Raw genomic sequence first — 24050 nt, forward strand, 5'->3', positions numbered from 1 at the left:
TTGATTTCTCCAATTTGACCTTCCAATCCTTCCGACCAATGGAAGCAACCAGAGTAACAGCGGAATATAAAGGGTGTGTCACATCAAATTGCATCACGGAAAAAACGCTGTAGACATTTAATTTTTAGGAATTATATCTTCAGCTTTCGCTTATAATCAGAAAAGAGTGTATAGATCACGTTGGGCATGCTTCACTGTCAATTTTTCGTAAATTTGGAAAAATGTCGTCGAACGAAAAAGAGCGTCGTGAATTAATCCTGCGCACTCATTTCGAGAAACCGGAGTTGTCACATCGGGACATCGGTAAGATGCTGGGAATCGTCAAATCCACGGTCAGCAAAGTACTAAAACGATACTTCGAGAACCTAACCATCGACCGGAAGGTGAAGAACGGCAAAAATGGATGCTCCGTCAGTGAAAAAGATCACAAGCGCGTAGTTAAGCAGTTTAGACGTGATCCGAGAAGTTCGGTCCGGGATGTCGCCAATAAGCTGAATTTGTCAAGTTCATTCGTCCAGCGGACCAAGCAGCGGGAGGGCCTGCGTACATACAAGGTTCAGAAGGCTCCTAACCGCGATGAAAGGCAAAACATGGTGGGGAAGACGCGAGCCCGGAAGCTGTACACCGAAATGCTGACGAAGCCGCATTGCCTGGTAATAGACGACGAAACCTACGTCAAAGCGGACTTTCGTCAGCTGCCGGGCCTGTTGTTCTTCTCCGCAGAGGACAAATTCAGCGTTCCGGAGGAGATTCGCAAGCAGAAACTATCCAAGTTTGCCAAAAAGTACATGGTGTGGCAAGCGATCTGCTCTTGCGGAAAGCGGAGCGCCCCCTTCGTGATGACCGGCACGGTAAACGGGCAGGTTTACCTTAAGAAGTGCCTACAGAAGCGCTTACTACCACTATTGAAGCAGCACGAGGGCCCGACCATCTTCTGGCCGGATCTCGCTTCGTGCCACTATTCAAAGGACGTGTTGGAGTGGTACGAAGCCAACGGGGTCACCTTCGTGCCAAAGGAAATGAACCCGCCCAACGCGCCGGATCTTCGCCCAATAGAGAAATATTGGGCGATTATGAAGCACGCCCTCCAGAAGAACCCAAAAGTTGTCAAAACGGAGGCGGACTTCAAGAGAAAATGGATTTCTGTTCAAAAAAACTACAACCTGACGTTGTACAGAACCTTATGGACGGGGTAAAGAGGAAGGTGCGAGCATACGGGCTTGGGCTCGAAGTATGAATAAAAAGAAAATGCCAAAAGTTGTTTAATAGTTTTTATTTTACTGTCTAAAATTTTCAAAAGGATCGGTCTATTGGGCGAATTTTTACAGCGTTTTTTCCGTGATGCAATTTGATGTGACACACCCTTTAATACAAGCGGAATATTGCATCGTAAGTCCCACCCCTTTATTATTCAACCGTCAGTCAATTTGGATAAATTTTGCAGTTGCTTTCCGAAAAGATCAAAGATCAAAAGATCACAACCCATTGGCGCTTTTCAGGGCCATCGAACCTTTAACTGAAGAGTTATTTAAAAAAAAACCGATGCATTCTAAAGTGATATCCGAAATAGTAAAAAAAAGTAAACTGGGTTATTTTGCTTGCGGAAAGTTTGTGTTGATTCAGGAGTGTTTTTCAGATTGTTGGTGGTTGAACACTTTCCAATCGATCATTCAGTTTTCACTAATTCGTGTAAATTATATGGTGATGGTAAAAATATTCTCGCAAGAACACGAATGACGTCATTGGTTCTTTTCAAATTTTCAAATTTCCCATTTATTTCAGTAGAGTTCATTGCAACAGTTTGATACATTCCATAGAAGAATTTCATGCCATCTCGTCCTAGCAGTGCAACGTTGTGGATGTAAAGACATTGGTAACAGAATTTTCATGTTAAAAAAATAAATACAACAACATTTAATTTTGTTCAAAGTGATGTAGTGTATTCAACGAAGTATCAGATCTTATTAAAATATTGACTTTCGTTGAAGAAGTCAACCTTCTTTCTTTTGAAGTTTCTGGAATATATGACATGTTTGTATGGATACTCCTGAAAAACTTCTTGAAACGTTTTAGTGTGTAAATTCTCGTGTTATACATGTTCTTGACGTGTTGCTAAATAGAAAAAACTTTGTAGTATTCGTAGTAATTTTTCAAGGAAAACAAGAAAAAGTGGGTATTATGAGAACATTTTCCCTGTAGCAGTGCCCTTCTTCCGATGCATGGGTGACTTTTTGGTAATTATCTGGGCGATCATATGATTTTTGTTCACAATATTTGAAAAACATATTTTTGAGAAAAAATTAATTTAATTTTCAAAATCATTTCGTTTCAATTAAATTTCGTTTTTTTAATTTGTTTGATATTTTGATTGAGCACTTGAATTTTTTTTCATTTCTTATAGTCTTATAGTTTTTGAGTTAAGATGAAATCGAACAATTTAATTTTCTGTGCAAGCGTGACATTTGCGATTGAATTTTTAAACGCATTCCTCGCCAAATCAACCGAAAAGCATAATCAATTTTGAATAGCAGCTTATTTTCATATGAACGTTTCATTGTTTCTATGCAAAATAACATTTAAAATAAATGGAAATTTGCAACGATAAAATTTAAAAATGATGTGGCAGATTCATTTTCAATTCGGTTAATTCTAGATATTTAACACTTTCGTCGCCCCTCCACCCAAATATGGGTGACACTTTCCTCGTTCAAATTGAATAGGATTTTTAAAAGGAATTTGTCAGAATAGGCAAATGTAACTATAGGATATGTAGAAAAATAATAAAGTCATAACCATACTTTTATAATGTTATAGTTATAGTTAATAATATACATTAATTTATAGTGTGGATGGTTTGTGCTGCAGTTTTTTGCACAACCCACATAATATGACTTTGGCATGTGTTATTGTTGTCAAATCGTTTTCAAATTATAACAAATATTGCTAGATAATGTGAAAGGTGTCTACAAACTAAGTTTGATCTTCATTTAATAATTTATCCGCAAGTTGGGCCCCAAGAGAAACTCAAAAACGTTGAGTTGGGCGACGAACGTGTTAAGACGGATTTACCAAGTGTAAAAATCAAAATATTATAATTTGAGGAAATTATTCTCTCTTTTACGAATGAGCTTCTCTTAAAGGTGGTGTTCAACTGTTTTCAATTTCTTATCAAGATTATTAACAAAAAGTATTTTTTTTTCAAATCTTTCTTTTTTTCATTCGAGATAACTTACAATATGAGTGATATATTTATTCGGATAGATGGTATTCGAGTGATCGTTTAAATCTTTTAAATACTTTAGAATCTCGCTGTGGTATATTTTCCTTCTATCTCCAATAGTTTTAGCTCAAACTATTGGAATTGTGGACCAATTTTCTCCTCCTTTCATAATTTAATAACTAATTATCATTGTAAAGTCTCTCATTCTAACCCAGAGAATGTATATCTCCAATAAACAAAATCATTTTTAAGTTGGTTGTATTGCAATAGAAAAGACGGATAGGTAATGTCGTGGACATAACCGGAAAGACGTAGAGCCTTCTCACTTCCTTCCTCCACTTTTCATTCGGCGGATATATCTCGATGCTGATGACGATGGACACCATCGCAGCCGCCGGCAACTGGTTGTTAGCTGGCTGACTGTCGAATTGTAATTGATACTAAAAATTTAAACCACGGAACGGACAATGTTTACATCTATTACTCTCGATGTGACTTATTCTATTTAATCGATGCATCCTTCATTGTACAGAACACTTTTACTGAGCGGGGCGAGCAATGGGCACAGCAACAACATTCCCAAATAAACTCTCAACGTCAATAAATAAAGCTGGTCGGAGCGTGAATGAATGTTGTATCTTCCAACCTTCTCTAATATATGCATCGCACTTCGATACAACATGATTCTCTGAGCGGTGCGTGAATGGGCATAGCAACAATATTCCCAAAAGCCATACCATGTAAGCTTACTCTCGAATTAAATGGAATGGAGGATTGCTGCTTGTTGCATTAGAAAACATATACGAGTAAAATAGACCTGTTTGATCGTTACATTGTTCACTTGTTTTACTATTTACACTATATATTATATATCGCAGACAAAATCACACGTGAAAGTTTTTTCTCTTAATTGGTGTATTCGGAATCCAAATCCATCCATTAATTGGAGAGATTTTAACGTTCAAAATCTTTCACTTTTTTCACCTGATACATTGAAATAGGCCCCTATATTGAAAGGTTAAATTCATTTTTCTCAAAAATATTTTTTTTAAATTATGAACGGAAATTACATGAATAGTCCATACAACCAACAAGGCTCATCATCGGAAAAAGAACACTGTTGCAGGGAATTTTTTTTTCAACAAGTGAGCGGTCATTTTATCTATTAACCCTCAATCAACAGTATGAAGGGAGACATCATGAGAAAGGTCGGTTTCATGTTCTGGTTGGATTTTGTCATCCTTATTTAGTAACTCTAATCAAATAGCATCATAATAAAGTAATATGAGCTATGTTACTGAGTTCTTTATTATGCTTCGATATAATGTACAATTTTGAAAGTGAAATGTACGTTATATCGATGTTGCCCTGTATGAACGTGTAGTGAACAACATCTCATTCAGAAAAAAAAATGGCGAACCTGCCTAAAAAATTTGGTCAAATTCATCGTCCTGATAATTATTCTTATTAAGTATTAACCTTAATCGCCATATGAGCCTTAATAAAAATATATATTTTGGATAAAAAAAAAGTATTAACCTTTTGCGGTCGTTTGTCTGCTCTCAGCCACCACAGCAAGGAATCATATTAAATACTTTATCCAACTATATGTAATAGTTTACACTTTTTCTAAACAAATTTTAATATCTAGTGAACTTGTTCACGAAATGATACGCAGTTTCTATGAATAATTGATAACGGTGCTCGGTGTTAACAGAAGATTAATTACGTGGAAAGATAAGATGATCTGTTTCAAAGGAACTTAATTCCGACCGCAAAGGGTTAATACAGTCTTTGAAATTGCTTGAAATTGACAGCTTTCTTCTGCGTGTATTGCGTGCATTCCAAATGAAAGGATAATGTTTATAATCGGATTCGAAAGTCCATCATTTAACTATCATTTCTAACTTTTATGTTATTTCATTCAAAAGTGAAACTATGTCAACATTTTGTAACCTTGAAAGATATTGTGCACAGGACCACTTCTTTCTATTATGTCTCTATCCACACATCATATGAGTATTTGTACAGCAGTGAATGAACAAATGTAATCATTTGAAAAACACTTAAAAGAATTGAATATATACATACCTTATGATTAAAAAACAGAGTTGTAAATAGTACAATCGGGTAAATGCTAAACTCATCACAATTGATGTTACATTTGGGTAAACGTCGCATTCGGTTAGCTACAGCAATAAGGTATTTGTTACATTCGAGTAAATGAAATTCTGGTGAATGTTTTCGGATAAATAGTATACGACTGAATGTTACTCAATCCCAACAGTAGTATGCTTTTTTTATTTATTGTACGAGCATGATTTCCATCACTTCGAATTGGTTATAGTTCGGGAACGGTTAGTCTTAGGATAAAACGATTTATTTAATTATCCATATCAACAACTCCATAAAAAAATACATTACATTCATTTCTTTTCGAAAAAAATTATAAACGTAATGTTTTATTTCGCTTTCGCGACATAATTCTGAGTTCCATACATTATAAAACCCCTTTTAATTTGTAGTTTTTGAGCCACTCAAGCGATCTGCAATTTCTTAAGTGGAAATGAAAGGTACTTTCGTATAAAAAGGCATTTTACTAGACTTTAAAAGTATTATACGGAACATCAAATACAGGGAGGACTCGATTATATACAAACGCCGATTTTTATTTCACTGTATATAATCGAATCCTGTATATAATCGAGTCAAAAAAATTGTTTTCATTTGTTTTTCTTATACATATAATTTTCGCTTTTTGAATATAAAAGAAGAATTGAATTTTTGTCTTAAAGTCATAAAATACCTTTCTCATATAGAAAATCCGACTTCTTCCAGGAGGTGATAGAGAATTGTATTTGATGAAAAAATATTCATATATTTGAATTTCAACAATGACAGAGTTGTTAACTTTATCTTTGTTTCAGGCTCTGTTTGCCTTTAACTGACTCTAATAAAAAAATACACTATGTGGGGCAATTCTGTTTGCTTCCATTTGGAAGATGATCAAATTTTATACTGAATACTGTTGCGAAACTTTCAAATTAGTGGATTTAAGTATCATTTTAGAAGTGAAAAACTTAATAGTTAGTAGTTTTTATAGTTTTTTTTTCTTAATTTCATTCAATGGTAAACATGATAAGCTTAAATGTTTCTATCAATTAAATTAAAGCTCACTAACCGCTCAACAATTTGTTCCTTGACACCCAACCCCTATCTTTTTTAAATTTCACTGCAATATCGTTCTAAATAATTACTGGTAAATCTTCAACAAGAATCTACCAAAATCAAGATTATTGCTTCTCTGTACTTATAATAGACGAATTTCATGCCAACCCGTCCTAGGAGTTGACAGCACCATCTCAGATAGCAGTGAAACGTTGTGGGTGTAAAGACATGGGTTATTTAATCAACATTGCATACTTGAAATATTCGAAAAAGAATTAGACTACTTTTTGGAAAAATCCAAATTTTTTTGCTTAATTTATTACAAAAAATTATAACTTTAAAACTATGATACCTACAAAATTCTTGTCGAAAAATGAAATGTAGAAAAATGTTTAAATTTTTACAAAAAAATACCAAAAATTTTTTGGAAAAAAATTTTGCTGACAATTTTTTGTTATTTAAAAAATTAAAATTCATTTTTCTCAAAAACGTATTTTCTTAAAATTCTCAAATATATATATATATATATATGAATAGGCTTTAAAATTTTCAACAAGTCGTCCATACATCGGAAGATGAGCACTTTTACAGGGAAAAAGTTTTTCGAACAACAACTTTTTAATATTTTCTTTGAAAAAATACAACTTATCGTTATTTTGTTCAAAATCAATATAGCAATATCATGTATTCGACAAAGTTTTAGATCTTGTTCAAATATAAACTTTTGTCGAAGGCATCAACTTTCTTTCTTTTATAGTGTTTGGAATATAAGTCATTTTTGTATGAAGACTCCTGAAAAAAAAAGTTTTGCTCGTAACATTTTTGTGTATAAATTCTCACGTTTGACATGTTAGCAGAGCATTTACGATGTGATAAACATGTAACGAATTGAACAATAATAGCATTTTTTCAAAGAAAAACATGATGAAGTTGTTGTTCGAAAAACTTTTTCCATGTAAATGTGCCCATCGTCTGATGTATGGAAAACTTGTTGTGAATTTTAAGGGCTATTTATATCTATTTTTTTTTTCAGAATTTTAAAAGCATATGTTTTCAAGAAAAAATGAATTTTGATTTTAAAAATATTTTTTTTCAATGAAATTTTTTCCCGAAAAAATCTTTGGTAATTTTTAATGAAAACCAAAATAATTTCCTACATTTCATTCTTTGACTAAAATTTTTTAGGTCTGATAGATTTTTTTGTTATTTTAAATTTTGAGTTTTTTCAATTTTTTTTCGAAAAATCTGTAAGATCTACAAAAAGTTGGTCAGACAATGCAATGTAGGAAACAACTTGAGTTTACATTAAAAATTACCAAAAAATTTTTTGGAAAAAATTTCATTGTAAAAAAATTTTGAAAATTAAGATTCATTCATATACTTTTGAAGTACTGAAAAAAATAGATATAAATAGCCCTTAAAATTTCCAACAAGTTTTCCATACATTAGAAGATGGGCACATTTACATGGAAAAAGTTTTTCGAACAACAACTTTTTCATGTTTTTATTTGAAACAATGCTATTAATGTTCAATTCGTTACATTTTTATGTATAAATTATCGCAATTTACATGCTCAGCTAACTTTTCTCTATTTAGAAACATGTCAAGAACATGTCAAACGTGAGAATTTACACACAAAAATGTTACGAGCAAAACATTATTGTTTTCAGGAGTCTTCATACAAAAATGACTTATATTCCAAAAACTATAACAGATTGACGTCTTCGAGAAAAGTTCATATTTTAATAAGATCTAAGACTTTGTCGAATACACTATATCGGTATCTTGACTTTAAACAAAATCAGGATTAGTTGTATTCTTTTCAAAGAAAACATGAAAAAGTTGTTGTTCGAAGAACTTTTTCCCTGTAAAAGTGCCCATCTTCCGTTATTTCCTACATTTCATCCTTTGACATAAATTTTGTAGGTATCATAGTTTTAAAGTGATAATTTTCTGTAAAAAATTAAGAAGAAAAATTTGGCTTTTTCCAAAAAGTAGTCTAATTCTTTTTTGAATATTTCCAGTATGCAAAGTTGATTAAATGACCCATGTCTCTACACTCACAACGATTCACTGCTATCTGAAATGGTGCTACCAACGTCCAGTCGAGTTGGCATGAAATTCGTCAATAGTCTATTAACTTTCACTTAAACGTTGAAATACTTCATTTTCGCTTGAAATAAGTCATATTTGTAAATAAAAAAAAACTGTATATAATCGAATCTGAGAATGTATATAATCGAGTTGGTATATAATTCAGTCCGATCTGTACCTATTTTTGGTCAGTTGAAAACAGTTCGATTATTATGGTTTTCGAGGTATCGAGGACTCATAATTTATATGGCAATTAAAAAAAACTTGTTTAAACATCTAGTTCATCGTTTTTGAAATAGATTTTTTTTCCGATTATGCGGTTGTAAAATGGAGAAGTTCGTTGCAGCAAACGGTGAAACTAATCGCGGAAATAAAGCAGAGCTTCCAAAATTAGCAAGCAAAGTATATAATGACTCATTTCTCAATAATATTATATGAAACTAATGATTGTATAATTACAATTTATAAAGCTAATACTAATGAAGCTAATGAAAAGGTAATCACACTTAGATCAATAGAAATTAGAAATTTGAAAAAAAGTAAAACTACACTATTCTATAAACAATTGGAGAAAAGCCTGGATTTTTTACAAAGAAACGATCACATCACGGTTACATCACATTGAAGTAAAACTAATCTTGTTTATTCGTTCCTATTTGATAAATAATATTTAATAAATATTCCTCGTTTTTATTGTTTGTTAAAGTTCTAAATTTTGAAAATGATGACAGACTAACGCTGAACAAATTTAACAAATATTAATCAACTATTAAAAACTTCAACTTTTCTTGCTGTTCAAATACTTACGAAGGATCATAGCATCAAACTATCAGATTGATTCCAATATTCGTTGCAGAGACAAGTGAACATTGATTAATCGCAATACAATTCCTACTTATTTTCACATTACAGATATTTCTTACAAATATTTCCACATTACACATAACATTTCAGACCCATGAGCCCTCATTATATCATAAAATTATCATTCAGAAGAATTTCCGTCCTTAAAGTAAACAAAATACATTAAAAAAACAAACCCGCGACAAAGATCCTTTAGACAACGATCCATGCCTGGTCCAAGGTGAATAAACTCAGGTAACCCCTCGCTTGCGTCGGTTCAGTGCCGTCCGGGGAGTCGCATTGCCAAAAAATTCAAGAGCCGTAACCCTTTCCCCCCTCTCAAAATCTCACTCTAGCCTTAATTCCGCTGTTGTGTGTGAGTGGAGTTTTTTTTTCTTCATTATTTCCTACAGTACCGTAGAGCAAGGAAGGAAGTGAATATTTTTCGGGTGCACATTGGCTTGTCTCTAAAACTCAGCCTTTTTTTCCCTATCCCACAAAGTTTTGGTGTGTATGGATTCTATGGTCCTCTGTAGGTCTGCATGTGTTCGGTTTCTACCTTGGATGTGTTTTGCCAAAGCGCCAACTGCTTTTGGCCACTTTTTGCCACACGTTTCAGAGTCGGGTTTTGGTCCCTCAAAATAACGGAAAAAGAAACCAAAAAAAAATTAACCTATTACAGTTTTTGGCTGTGTATGTTGCGTTATTTTTATTTCCTTTCACGGGTCGAGTCGGGTTTATTAGCCGAAAGAAAAGCGGGAAAAGCTGCAGCTCGATGGCCGGTGTGGTCGGTGGTAAATTAGAAGCGCACGGAGTGCACACACATCGATCGATTGTTTGATTCCAACGGGTTTCTTGTCGATGCTCCGGGAATATCCAGCGAGCGACAGCAAAAATGCTTAATTGTAATTCCATGCGAACATCCCATGTCATGCATAAAATTTTCCATTTAGTCCAAATACCCCCAGACATTTTATCGCTCTTTTCGTCTTGTCCTGCTTGCTCCCAGGAGGGCTGCTGGTGTGTACTAAATGGGTGCGCTTTTTTGTGACGCGCTTTTCTTCCCCCTGTGCGCGATTGGAGAACATGCACATACACACCTGGTGGAAATTTCCTCTGTCCTATAGCGATATCACGAGATTGGATCCCGGCAGCTTCGGGCGGGATTACTCCTTGCCTTCATTGGGGACAAGAATCGAAATTGAAAAATGTAATTCATGGTGGGGGGACCTCCAATAGGTAATTTGTTGACCCATGCGCTCCAATTTGTGGTCATATTGATCGATTTTGTGAAGATTTGTCATCTTCGCAGAATTCGAAAATTGTTGGTTTGCACTTGAAGGGAAGCAAAACATCGGTGGGCCCCCATTTTTCGATCAACCAAACTACTCGACTACTGACTTCAGACGGAGCGATTCCTTCCAGCTCGACACTATCCATCTGTCGTGTTCCTTCCGGACGCCCTACGCCTCTCCCTTTGTCAGTGTGTGTGTGTGTGTGTGTGTGTGTGGGAGTCTCCCAATCAGTCAGAGGCCCCTCGGGATCCCATGCTATTCCATCCGTTCTTCAATTTCACAACGGTCGCCGGATGCACCTTTTCTCGCTTTTCCACCGGCTGGCTTGGGGCGCTCCCATCGGCTAGCTGCTGGCAGTAGTTCGGTGCCGCAGGAAAATGAAATGAAAAATTTATTTACATTTTGCCATGTAAAATTTTAAAACAAGCACGTTCACTCGTCTGCCGTTAGTTTTGTGCTACTCGCATCCTCTGCCGTTGTGTTCCAGCGGGGCTAGCCTATCCCGGTTCGCAGGTTCTGGATGGATCCGGTGGATTTTACGCCGCCGAGCGTTATTGCAGCCGACGAAGGAACAATGTTTTGGTTCCTAAGAGGGTTTCCGTAGACTGATAGCGATGATGATGTTATGCACTATCTGCTACCTTCGCTTCACAGGGTAGTTCATGGGATTCGCCGATGAAGTCCCGCTGCTGTTGGTACGGGTGCAGGACCAGGTGTTCCAACCTACGCAGCAAAAAACATTGATGCAACGGTGCAAAGAAGTGCACTCAGATAAACATATATTAATTTTATCGAAGCTGATACGTTTACGGAGACTGACCATATTAGGTAAAATTGTTTTCCTTTCGATAATGAGTTAGAAAAAAAACCCTTGACTGACATTGATGATGGTATACATATTTCAACAGTAAATGAAGACATACTAATCTGTGTTCCATCATATTTTGCCACTTTTGACCATGTCGAAACGAATCAATTCTTGTTACAGAAGAACTTCGATATAATGTATCCTCGATATAATGTCACTCGATATAAGGAACACATTTTCAATGTGTAAAAAATATTTTTAAAATACATACTGAGAGTATTATGTCAATCTCACTGGTTCAACAAAGGTCATTTAGTGGCTCGAGTATAGGTTCCCGAATTTCAATTACAGCATTGGAAACCCCATAAAACCCATCTACCTGTATATTGTGCATTGTGAATAAGCTGATTATAGTTTCATGTTTGAAACCATCTCCCATAACCAGCACTTCCATATGAAATTCATATAAAAAACCGCAATATGGCTTCAACACTTGTGCAAGAGTATAAAGGTGCAAGTGTTCATTTTATATATTTACCCGTAAGATGTGATTCAGTTAAAATTCGGAATCCCTGTTCAATTTATAGCAGCGGTCAGAGTAGGCATATCTCAAATCTATTGACAGTAAATTGTTTGGAAAACCTGTATCTTTCGGCGGAGTAATTTTCACGTTGATCCGTTTCGTTTTGAAAGAGTATAATGTTCGTTTTTGTGCAGGATAGATATCGAAAGGAAAAAATTGATTCACTTACATTAAAAATTCGACTACTAAAATCGCGAAATAGCAGAAAGTGGCTAAATCGACCGTGTATGATGTGATGAAACGTTTTCGTGAACGTACAACTGTTGTTCGGTTGGGTCAGAGGACGCGTCTTAGTGGTACATACGGTCGGAAACAGAGGATAAAGACAATGAACTCGAAAATGTATAGGGGAGAGTGCCTGCAGAAACATCCGGTAAAGTTTTGACAGATTTGGCAAACTGCCAATGAGATCGATTACATTGAAAAAGACCTCTACATCCCCAATTCCGCTCAATCGTAAAGCATAGGGCAATTGTGAAGCGGAATAGCGGAATTGGTACCAAAATGATTCGGGTTGCTGCAGATGCTGCAGAGATCGTGGAGTAAAACGGCCGCAGAAAGCCCAAACTTTGGGTATGCGAAGAAAAGTACGAAAATTAATCAAAACTTTAAAGGAAAACTGTTTTCAATATTTTTTTTCTAACTTTTTTCCACTTATCCCACGATACAACTCGTTTTATGATTCCGGATTCTAAAGGAATCAAGCTTTAATCAACAGTATGAAGGGAAACTTCATGAGAAAGGTTGGCTTCATCTTCTATTTGAACGTTTTCATCATTATTTACTAACCTTAAAAAAACAACAACACGATAAAGTAATATAAGGTACACCCATACCTCGCTTTACGGCTTAGATGCGTTCCACGAAACTCGCCGCAAAGCGAAAAGCCGTATAAGGAATCAATTATTCTAATACAAATTCATCGGATCGGTTCTAAATACGGAAAATATGTATAATGGTTTATCATTCAAAATACATATTATCTTTTTATTTTATTTGTACATAAAATAATAACAGACTCCAAAAACCAATAATAATCTATAAACAAAAATTAAACAACTTCATGTTCCATGAATTATGTATTAATATCGACATCGAAAATTTTTTTTTTTTGCATTTATAGCGAAACATTTTAGGCCGTAAATCGAAAACGTGCCTTAATTGGAGAGGGCCGTTATGGCGAAATGCCGTATAAAGAGCGGCCGTATAGCGAGGTATGGGTGTATGTTCCTGAGTTCTTTATTATGCTTCGATATAATGTACAATTCTGTAGCTAAACTTACCGTTGCGATTGGTGGATTACAAATTATTTCGGATCACCAAGCTTTACATGTCTTTCTGGTTACGATATACGTCCTCGTACATTAGAGTGCCAAGGAAAATACTCATCTCGAATTTCCGAACGGGATTTCCTGCAAACGCTTGATTCCCGCGAAAAAATACCCTATGCAAAATTTTAGCTCAATTGGGCTTTATTTACTAGTGTCGCAATGACGTTAAAATTTGAGTTCCTACAAAACCGAAAAACTACCCAGGTGGTACATGAATCGAGGTTTTCAAAAAATAAAAATTCTTTTTATTTTATTCCAAACTAGCTGACCCGGCAAACTTCGTCCGGTCCAAAATTTGTTTTTTTGTTATCAATACCTTCAAACGTTTTCTAACTATGAGCAAGTTCATGGGTCCAATCGCAGAACTGTTCATTGATTGATCTTCTAATTCCTAGTATTTCTAACAAAACTCATCATTATAATATCAGATTATTTTCAGACACAATTCTCGTTCAAGATTTTTCAACCACATGCAAATAACATGTTTCTCCGTTACATGGAATAAATTTTTGATACAGAAAATATGATAGAACAAAGACAGCCCAAAATCGGACAATTCCTTCCTCGAGTCCTCGACTGCTCTTATCAACACATTCGGTGATACTTTTTTATTGGTATAGATAGAAGAAGATATAGGAGTGCGTTTCATCACATTATAATCCATTTCCAGCTTCGAAAAAAGATCAATTTCGCTAACGCAAACATCAAATAGACTAACAGCACTTGTCACTGTGTAATAGTAGAACATATGGGAATTTAATTTTCCAAATTTTACCTTTTTCCTTCAGAGTTTTCCGAATATTTTCAATTGTCACGTTTGGTTGGAATAGTTTTGGTTGAATATGTGTAATATTTTTATGGGACTCCTTCTCTATTCCAGAGGGAGGGGTGTCATATCATCATAGAAATCTTTCGCATACCCAAAAACTCTCACATCCCAAATTGGGCTTGATTAGTTCTCGAGTTATGCAGAAGTTTGTGTTTGTGTGGCCCCTGTAACTTGTGTTTCATTTCTATGGCAGTCCCCCCCTTAGAGAAGGGGTGGAGTGTTTAACCACCATAGAAACATTTATTGTACCCTCAAACCTTTTTTTTTTTCAATGGCACTAACGTTCCTACCCTCAAACCTCCATATGCCTAATTGGGTTCCATTTGCTTTGATTAGTTCTCGAGTTATGATGAAATTTGTGATATATATATATATATATATATATATATATATATATATATATATATATATATATATATATATATATATATATATACTGTTGGCGGTCATCGTCTAAAGCGCTCCATTTTCTGTATATCATAGATCTCATCTCCATTTCCACATCACACTCAGGTTCAGGAAATCAATTTTTCCACGGTCCAATGTAATACACGGTCAAACTTTCACACATCTGCTCGATATATCTACGTGGAATATTGATATATTCGTCTTTTGCATTCAGAAATCCGATTGACCTCAATCCATTCGAGCTATAAAATGTGGCAATCTTGCCTTGACGCAAAATAAATTTCAAAATTAGTAATCCGTATTCGTGAAGCAATTGAATCTCTATCAGATTAGCAGACACGAAAACAATTTTAAATTGCCAAAATTTGAATAAAAATCATTACTCGATGTTGTTTAAATACTTAGAAAACAGTCCGAAACTAACGATTCTTCTTTAAATATTTTTGCATTTCCATTAAAACTTTATCCATAATATGAAATTAGTATCAGCGACAATTTTCGTTCAAAATATTGAATGTGTTATCCTATTCACAAAACATGGATTAGAGACTATTTGCATTTTTTCCGTAGAAGCCTTTTTTCATTTATAATTTTTGTTCTAAGAGCGTATTCATTTCACCCGAAAATTGATTACCATTAACGCTTCACAGAAATAGCTCAATGTCGAATTGCATGGCAAGGCCTGTCACATTTTCACAACTCGATTAAACTTGAGTTGCGATTCGTTCGGGTAGTTCTGATTCGATCGGATTTCAGAATACAGGAGAATAGTTGATCAGTAGATAGATCTAAAATTTCAGAAGGAATTACTCTATCCTTTTGCTCAGGGCGCATTTTGTCGACTAACCAAACTAAAAATGTGCGTATAAGGTAATTCTTGCTTTAGTCATTCAACCGAATACATACACTAACAAACATTATTTTGTTTGAACACATGTGCTGTCGTTTGAACAAAGGCTGTATAGGTGGTGCTAATGATAGCGTCTCGCAAGTGAATTTATTCTTCTTCGAACCGCTTCTGTTAATTGTGTCATAGGAATCGCAGTCGTTCGCTCTCTACCTATGCGAATATGTTGATCATGGATTATTGGCACAGCTCAAGACATCGTAGAATAACGTTGTCCTAACTACAACAGTTCATCAAACGACACACATAAGAAACCATCGAGCGCATTCTTTTGTTTGTTTCGTCACCTCCAACCACATGTTCAAAAATATTGATTCAAAATGAGTAATGATGTTCTTAATGATTGAAGTAACTTTGGCGCATTGGAGCATTTTTGTCAGGATTGACGACAATAGCGTGATTGTTATTTTGCATTCAGAGCATGTGCGTGATTATAATAATTTCAATAATTCATTGTGCTCACCCAAAAAAAGGCTTCCAGCTCGCTAGCTTTAGTCGAATTGAGGTTACTTGGGTATGTGTGGGGTGAAAGTTCGATGAAAAGGTCGAAGTGCCATCTGGCATTTAACAACGTTATTAAATTCATCATGTTCAAAAAACGAACGACGAATCAATCATTTTTATTGTTTATATGTATAAAAATATAAATGTCGCGATAAAGAATAGGAGATAGGGGTGAAAATTGATTATGTATGGTTATAAGGGTTTTTCCATGCCAAATTTATGCAAAAAATACAAAAACAAAATTATTTAGATTTTGTTTTGCATAGGACCACCCTAATCGGTTTTAAATATAAAGTAGTCGGTATCCTAGCGGTATCATATATAGTTTATGACCTGTTCTCATGCCTACCAAGTTTTTTGAGTATAATATTATTAAAATAGGTCGAACCGCTTCGGAGGGGTTCGACCACGAACATCGTGACACGAGATTTATATATATATATAGATATATACAGCGCGGACTAGATTATATAAGGTTTTTGATTTCTTTTCCCTGTATATAACCGAATCCTGTATCGAGCAAAATCGATAATCGAGCCAAAAAAAATTTTTTTGTTCGTTTTTTTTGCATGTATTTTTCGTTTTTTGAATATGAAAAAGGGCTTTGATTTTTGATTCATCGCCTTAAAGTCAGAAAACACCTTTCTCACATGAAAAAAATAAATTTATTCAAATTATCTCAGAAAGTGATAGACGATCAAATTTGATTAAAAAAATCCTTCTACGCATATGTTCAAACTTCAACAATGACAGAGTTATTGTTGCCTCAAACTGGCTCTACATTACAAAGTACGCTACGGGATACAATTCTGTTGCTTTCATTTGAAAGATGAGAAAATTTTGTACAGGATATAATAGTGTAACATCTAAATTAGTTGATTTTAATAACATTTTGGAAATGAAAAACTTAAAAGTAAATAATTTTTAATGTGTTATTATTAATTTCATCGTAAAAAATCATATTAAACAAGATTGTTCCTATCAATTAAATTGAAGCTCTCTAACCGCCCTACAATATGTTCTTTGACACCCAACTTCTGTCTTTCTTAATGTGGCTGCAATATCAATATAAACAATTCTTGGTGAAAATTCAAGCAAAATTTTCAAAACTCATTATTTTTACCCCATTGTACAAGTAATAGCCACTTAAATTACACCTTAACGTTAAAAGGTTACATTTCTTCTTGAAATAAGTCATATTTGAAGTATAAAATAAATATTTTTTTCCAAACTGTATATAATCGAGTCCAAAATTGTATACAATCGAATCACATATAATCGAGTCTCTATATAATCGAGTCCGACCTGTATATAGATAGATATAACGATAGATTCCATGCCAAACCGATATAGTGGTTCTCAATCAATTTTTTCCACTTTTTCCCAAAAATGACTTTTTTCAAAAATTCATAACATTGGAAACCACTGAATCTATTTAGATGATCGACATATAAAATTGAAGCCAATGAGCTAGCCACATTGAAAAATCATACCTCAAAAACGAAAAAAATAGCATCTCTGAAATCGAGCTATGTTATGTAAAAGATCCTCAGGTTTCCAGAAAAAATATAAAGAAATATAGAACCCTCTATCTTTAACCGAGAAAACTATGAAAAACTAACTCAATCAATAATTACGAAAAAAGAAATCCTAATTTTCCGCAATAGTACATTTTTTCAAAAAAAAAAGTAAACTTATAAGCTTCAATTTGCTATGTCGGTCATCTGAATTGGTCCAGTACTTCAAAAGTTATGATTTTTTGTAGTGGCAAAAATGGGGAAGAATTGTTTTTTCGAACCATTGATTATCTTTGAAAAATTTTAACTCAAAAACGAAAAAAATGACATCTTCGATATCGAGATGTGTTACGTTAAAAATCCTCAGCTTTCCAGAAAAAATATAAAAATTAGCGCCCCCTAGTCCAAAGCTATGAAACAATGAAAAACAATTACAATCAATAATCCATTGCCAATCCATTGCTTTTACAAGTTCATTATTTTTCATAAAAGTCTAGCTCATTGGCTTTAGTTCGATGTGCCGATCATCTAAATCGGTTCAGTGATTCTAAAGTAATGAATTTTTGAAAAAATGCTTATGTCTTTTCTTTATAGCATAGCATAGCAGCGGCAAGGCAAGACAATTTTTGTATACCACTTCAGGCGAGGCTTGTGAAAATCGCTCGATCCAAATGCAAATGCAATGGTGGTTCCACGGACACTGTCTCTCCGCAGGAAGTTTTGTAACTGTAGTTCCGCCCTTTGGAAACTTTTTGTGTATAAATCTGTTGCGACTGCTACTACACAGTTCCACTCTAGCTGGTGAGCTGTCAACAGTATTGTTTATCACGTAAAAACTAAACTAATCCGTAGATCTACGAATTTTTCCGTATATCTGGCATTTTAGCTCGTAGCCAGTTTTTCGTTTCCATGTAAGGATAACGTGTTGCAGGCCGCGCAATTGTATGAGACAAATGATCTCATCTCAACGTTGTTTTTTTTGGAAAATTCATAACATTGCAATAGTATGTTTGGAAGTATCAAAATCGATTGATGCAAATTTGATCAGAAAAATACGATTTTAGCATCGCATTTTTTTGTGATTACTTCTTAATCCTATTTCGATGCTGCAAACATACCACGACTATATTCGTGGTGTAAAAATTGGTATGATTCAACACCTGTTCTATATCTCCACAATGCGTTGAAATATATTCAAAAATAAAATGGAACAACCAGAACAAATCTCACCACAGGCTAAATACACAGATATCATCGAGGAAACCTTTAATCGCTTAACCCATTCGCATCAATTAGCCTCAAAACTCGACACGACAACTGCTCGAGACAAGGTAATTTCCCCAATCAGTCCGTGCGCCAAGTTTTTGGGGGTACGCTCGGTTTCAAGAGGCAGCTTAGTCACGTGTCGGGTGCAAAACCGGGACGTAAAACTTTTCCGCTCTTTTCTCGCCAGCTGCTCGACCTAGCCGGCTAGCAAAGCTAGCAAATTGGTTCGACGCAAACTTCTGCCAACTTTTCGCCGGTACTCCTCGAGAAAAGTGCAGCTGCTGCTGCAACAGCAGCAAAAGTGGTGAAAGTGAACTATCGCTTGCAAATAAACATTCCGATTCTCGTCAAAATTCCTCAGCGAAGGTGTACTCGCGGGGATTGACAAGCCGTCCGTCAGTAGGACAACGAACCGTAACAGAAATTACACCCGAAAAATCAAGAACGTCTACCATCTCTCTCTCTCGACAGGCCAAAAATACGGCACAAGTTTTCCTTTCTCGAAACGCACAAATCAATAATTTCGTCTGGCCCTTTTTGCTTTCCATCCGTCGTAGTGTTGCGCCCACAAGCCACCCACTATCCATGCTTCCTTCCTCTCCGTCTCTCGTTCTCGCTGGGTGGATTTCTATTCCTGTGTGAACTTTCCAGAGTTCTAACCATCGAAAGGCGGGACAGAACCACAGTCACTGATGAGGGGAATGGGACCGGCAATGGGAACGAGAGTTCGTGTCTTCCAAAAGCCTCCCTCAAAGTTCCTGCAGCTGGTCCGGTCTTCGAACCACCACCCACTCTCCCGAGCCACCGCATCACGTCCCGATGCTCTGAAGTGTGTAAACACACACGAATCACGTACGAAGTTTAGCAGTGGGAACAAACACAGCCAAAACTGGACCCCGTGACGCTGGATGGCTTTGTTTGGTGAGGCCGCGGTGGGAAAGAGACGGATGAAAGCTTTACTTCCGACGCCTGCCTCTGGTACCATTGGTGTTCCCGGTGCAGCCACGGTCGGTCGTAGGTTCTTATTTTTCGGGAGACTATCCACCCAACGCAACAGCAGCGTCTATCATAGAAAGCAGTGGCAACCTTTGGCCGACTCGGCTCGCAGAGAGGCAACCAGGAGCGAACGGATTGGGCATGTAAGCAGAGGATTTTCAACATTTGCTTGCTCAGAAATTGCGTTACGCTTCCGTTACCTCTACGGCTGGGCTGGAACACATCGTATTCGTGCCGTCGAGGACTTTTACTCAGCTTTCACATATATGGGATTTTTTTTTGTTTGTTCTCGACGAAAGACTCAACGGGAAGGGATGCCATTCCCATCTTAATTGTGTGTTTTGATGGTACAGACTGTACACATCAACGTCAAATCGGAGCTGTCAGCAAAGAATATGACGCCGATGGTCGGAAATTGGATCCCCCTCAAAGCGAGAATTATTTACGACCGCGTTGGGTAAGGAGCTTTTTCTTTCTTGCTCATGTCAGTTATCGTTTTACTAGGCGGATTACGGAGGTGTTATGTTGGAACTGCACAGAACACACGAATGGGTGAGCATTAGTTCGCGCTCGTATCACAAGCTCTTCAAAAGCTACACCGTGTCTGCGATTGAGGAAACTGATATTGATAATAGCATGTGTTCAAACTGAGATTTGACTATTTCCTCTCACCATAATTCAGGGTGCACACAAACCATATTCAGTTTCTGCGACAACAACCAACAAACTATAGGGTCCACCATTTCAGCCGTTTTGACAGAAAAGTGTATCTCTGAAATTCTCGGCAACTTGTCGATCGCTATAGTGGGATTCCCAAGTCCTGTTTACGACGAATTATATGCAAAGACCAGAGTTTTCATATATACCAATTGACGCATGAACCTAAGCCTGTTGTTCGTTTTGTACGGGGTGTGCTCTCTGATGGGCTCATTGAACCTTATTTTTTTGTAAAACATAAAATATATAATAGGGTAAGTGTACCAATTATGGAGGACATATGTCACCAACAGAAATTGGCTAAATTGTATAAAAAACATGTTTGAAAATACCACTTCCATGTACCCATTATGGTAATAGTGTTCCTGGAGTTTCGTAATAAGTGTACCTATTATGGTAATAGTCGGTGTCACATGGAAAAAGTGTAGATAGGATTCAAATAATACTTCAATAATAATTTTTAAATAAAATTTTGCCTCTGTCGTTGATTCTACACTCAACAAAAATTATGGAAACGGAGCGCGAGGTCGAAGTTTTTATGTGATTTTAGAAACACTGTTACTTTGTGAAAAACCAACGCCCGAAGATGGGATATACATCATTTTAAACTTTATTTTATGCTTCAAGTTTTGAGATGTAATATATGGATGCTTCTATCATTTTTTGTGAAGGTGTAGTGGATAACAATACTGGAAAGAAAAAGAAATTGATTTTTCTGTTTTTTTAAAGATTTTGTAGATTAACACAGTGTTTTATTAACCAAGTCAATTGTAACTCCAATTAACCTTATCAATCAACATTCATTTGATTCCAAAAACGCTCCTGTAGGTCATTTTACTACATGAAAAAGTTTTTAAAGAATGAAAAATATCCCTTTTTTTAATGAATACTTTTTCAATAATGCGATTATTAAATCAGAAAGCAGTTTTGAAAATTCCAATAAATTATGTACAAGACTCATTATTTTTTATTCATTATTCGGCAATTTTTTTCTTAATTTTTGCTTTTGTTTTGATCGATTCTCTTAAGGGAATATTCTAGTCTAGATATCTGAAAAAAATCAAAATTGTTTTCCTTCATATTTCTGTACTTTAGGTGCTCAAGTATATACTCTAGAAAGGACCTATCGAAAATCTTATTACTTACCGAGTTAGAGCCATTTTAGTGATGCGATATCTAACCTAGTACGGCTATAACAATGAACTTCAAACGCGTTTTTCTCGAAACTAGTTTTTTTTTCTAACTGACGTACACGATGTCTCAAGTTCTACTGAACCGATTCTTCTCGAATTTATTTGGATACAATCGGCAGGTATCTCTCAATCGCATGAACCTTTAAAAAATGATGTTTTTTAAATTTTACTATTTTTAAAATTTCGGGTAACGTAAGAAAAACCGTTTTAAACCGCATTTTGTTTTTCAAACGGCCGCCATTTTGTCACAAAAACATGTTTTTGACTTGTTCGAGGTTCATGCGATAGCGGCATCTTTACTGATTCAGAATCTGTTCGATTTTTTTGTTTCATATAACCAGAAGGGCTGGAATCGTGTACGCCATGGCACAACTTTTTTTTTTGAACCTCCTCACTTCATCAGCTCTTAACTATTCTAGTTATACACATTTTTTCTCCGTTCAATTTTTGTTCTATTGCTAAAAGATAGATGAACAAATAATGATATAATGGATACTAAGCTCAAAAAAAACGCCCGAAATTCGTTTTTCTACACTCGAATACCCCCTTAATCGCCCCTTTCTCTTGCGATAACCAGGGTGGACGGGAAAATGCCACATAATTTCAATATGCTAAGAACATCAAGCAATAATTTGCATTCAAAATTTAGAAAAAAAGAAGAACTTGATGATAATCTGAGAGAGGGTACACTTAATTAACTACAAATCAAAATAGAATTAAAAGTATTACAAGTTCCGGTTATGATTTATCGGTACTTTCGTATTAGCGTCACCGGAGCCGAAATACAATAGATAGCAATTTTATTGTACACACTGACATTCAGATATCCACTTTGCGGTGGCACCAATGATTCTTTTATTCGAATTTAGACGTTTACAGAGACCAAAAATATTTTGTATCCTGTAGCGATTATTTATGTTCAGTTTGATTCGGGTTCCAGCTATTCTCTTTGCTTCTTGAAAAATTCAACCCTATCTTGAGGTCGGAAGCTTTTGTTTATAAAATTTACAGATAAAAATGTACACAAAAATGGGCACTTGCACATGGGTTTAAAATAAATTTCATCATAAATTTAAAACAAAACGCACTTACCAGAAAACAGCGAAATGTCACGTTTATTGAGTTTTTTTTGTTCACAATCATCAAATCGTGAAAGTCATCTCGAAAATCAACCAAGAACGATCGAGAATTCTTCTTGACATCCATTCATTACAATACACCTCACTTCACCATCAAAATCGTTCGCATTATTAGCTTCTATATATTTTTTCATGCAGCACCGAATTATTAATATTTCGGATGGACTTGTTTGATTCGTTTTTTTTTACATTCGTTTCATCACTCCGTTCCAAATTATAATTTTTTTCTTCTCGCGCACATAACGGGAAAGCTCGGAATAAGAGATGAGAGCGGATCGTATGTGTCACAGAAAAAAACACGTGATTTTGTTCCTACTCGCTTCTCGGATTAAAATAGTTTTATTTCTCAGACGAAAAGAAACCACTCTTATCACTCGTGGCATCATCACTTAGCTTCCAACGTACTATTTTATTGTTCGGTTGCTGATTGTTTCATGCAAACTGCACTCTTCACAGAAAAAAACACGTGCTTCTTTAAATAGCACGACCACGTGGTGTCCTTTCGTAGCGCTCGCTATTTGCAATTATCGATTTAACCATGCGTCTAACATAAATCAGAAATCAATTTGATCCCCACAACAAGATGTTATCTTTTCCACGTTTGCACTTTTATCACATCCGTTTCACTGCACGTTAAACTTTCCGGGAACGGGTTCGATAACCGATTGCCGCATTGCCAATGGGAGCACTTTCAATCACGAAATCGCGCGACATTGTTCGGATACATTCAACAATACGTTTGTACACGACGGTGGCTGAACAGAAACTGAGCGTCTTCCGCAGAGAGTCTTTGTTTCACAGCCGACTCTAATCTAGTCGCGAAGACGAACATACTGTTGCGGTGGAAACCTAACGGTTTATCGGATAATGCATTCTTTTCTTCTGCAACTGTTTTTCATGTGGCGATCCGCATTGATGGCATTAGCGACTACGAAGCTGAATTTGACAGTTTGTGTGCGTTAAGCGAATGTCAACAAAGAATTGCAAAAAGAATGTGATTTTTAAACGCACCGTTTTTAACGTTTTTAGCAGAAATTTTCGTAATGGTGAGTATGTATCGAAAGAACTATCCTCTAGGATGCTAATTTAGTTAAATCACATATATTTACTGCAGGGGAAAACGTTTTCTTACCGCATCCAAAGGACACTGTCTTTACTTATGAAAAAGTAAACAAACTTTCAGGATACTAAATTTTAATAAAAATTAATATTTGTGTGCAAAATTTATCTT

At 35.5% G+C, this 24050-nt stretch overlaps 1 protein-coding gene across 6 annotated transcripts in view; it reads right to left on the reverse strand.

The window, feature by feature from the left end:
• Nucleotides 1-23654, reverse strand: part of LOC129770692 (protein tramtrack, beta isoform) — a 618642-nt gene extending 594988 nt beyond the window's left edge. For all 6 annotated transcript variants that reach the window (XM_055773801.1, XM_055773773.1, XM_055773791.1 and 3 more), the window contains exon 1: nucleotides 22773-23654. The gene's annotated coding sequence lies outside the window, so the exon portion shown is untranslated. The remainder of the gene's footprint in view (nucleotides 1-22772) is intronic.
• Between the last annotated feature and the right edge of the window lie 396 nt (nucleotides 23655-24050).

This window comes from Toxorhynchites rutilus, chromosome 1 (assembly GCF_029784135.1).
Source record: "Toxorhynchites rutilus septentrionalis strain SRP chromosome 1, ASM2978413v1, whole genome shotgun sequence".
Lineage (NCBI taxonomy): Eukaryota > Metazoa > Arthropoda > Insecta > Diptera > Culicidae > Toxorhynchites > Toxorhynchites rutilus.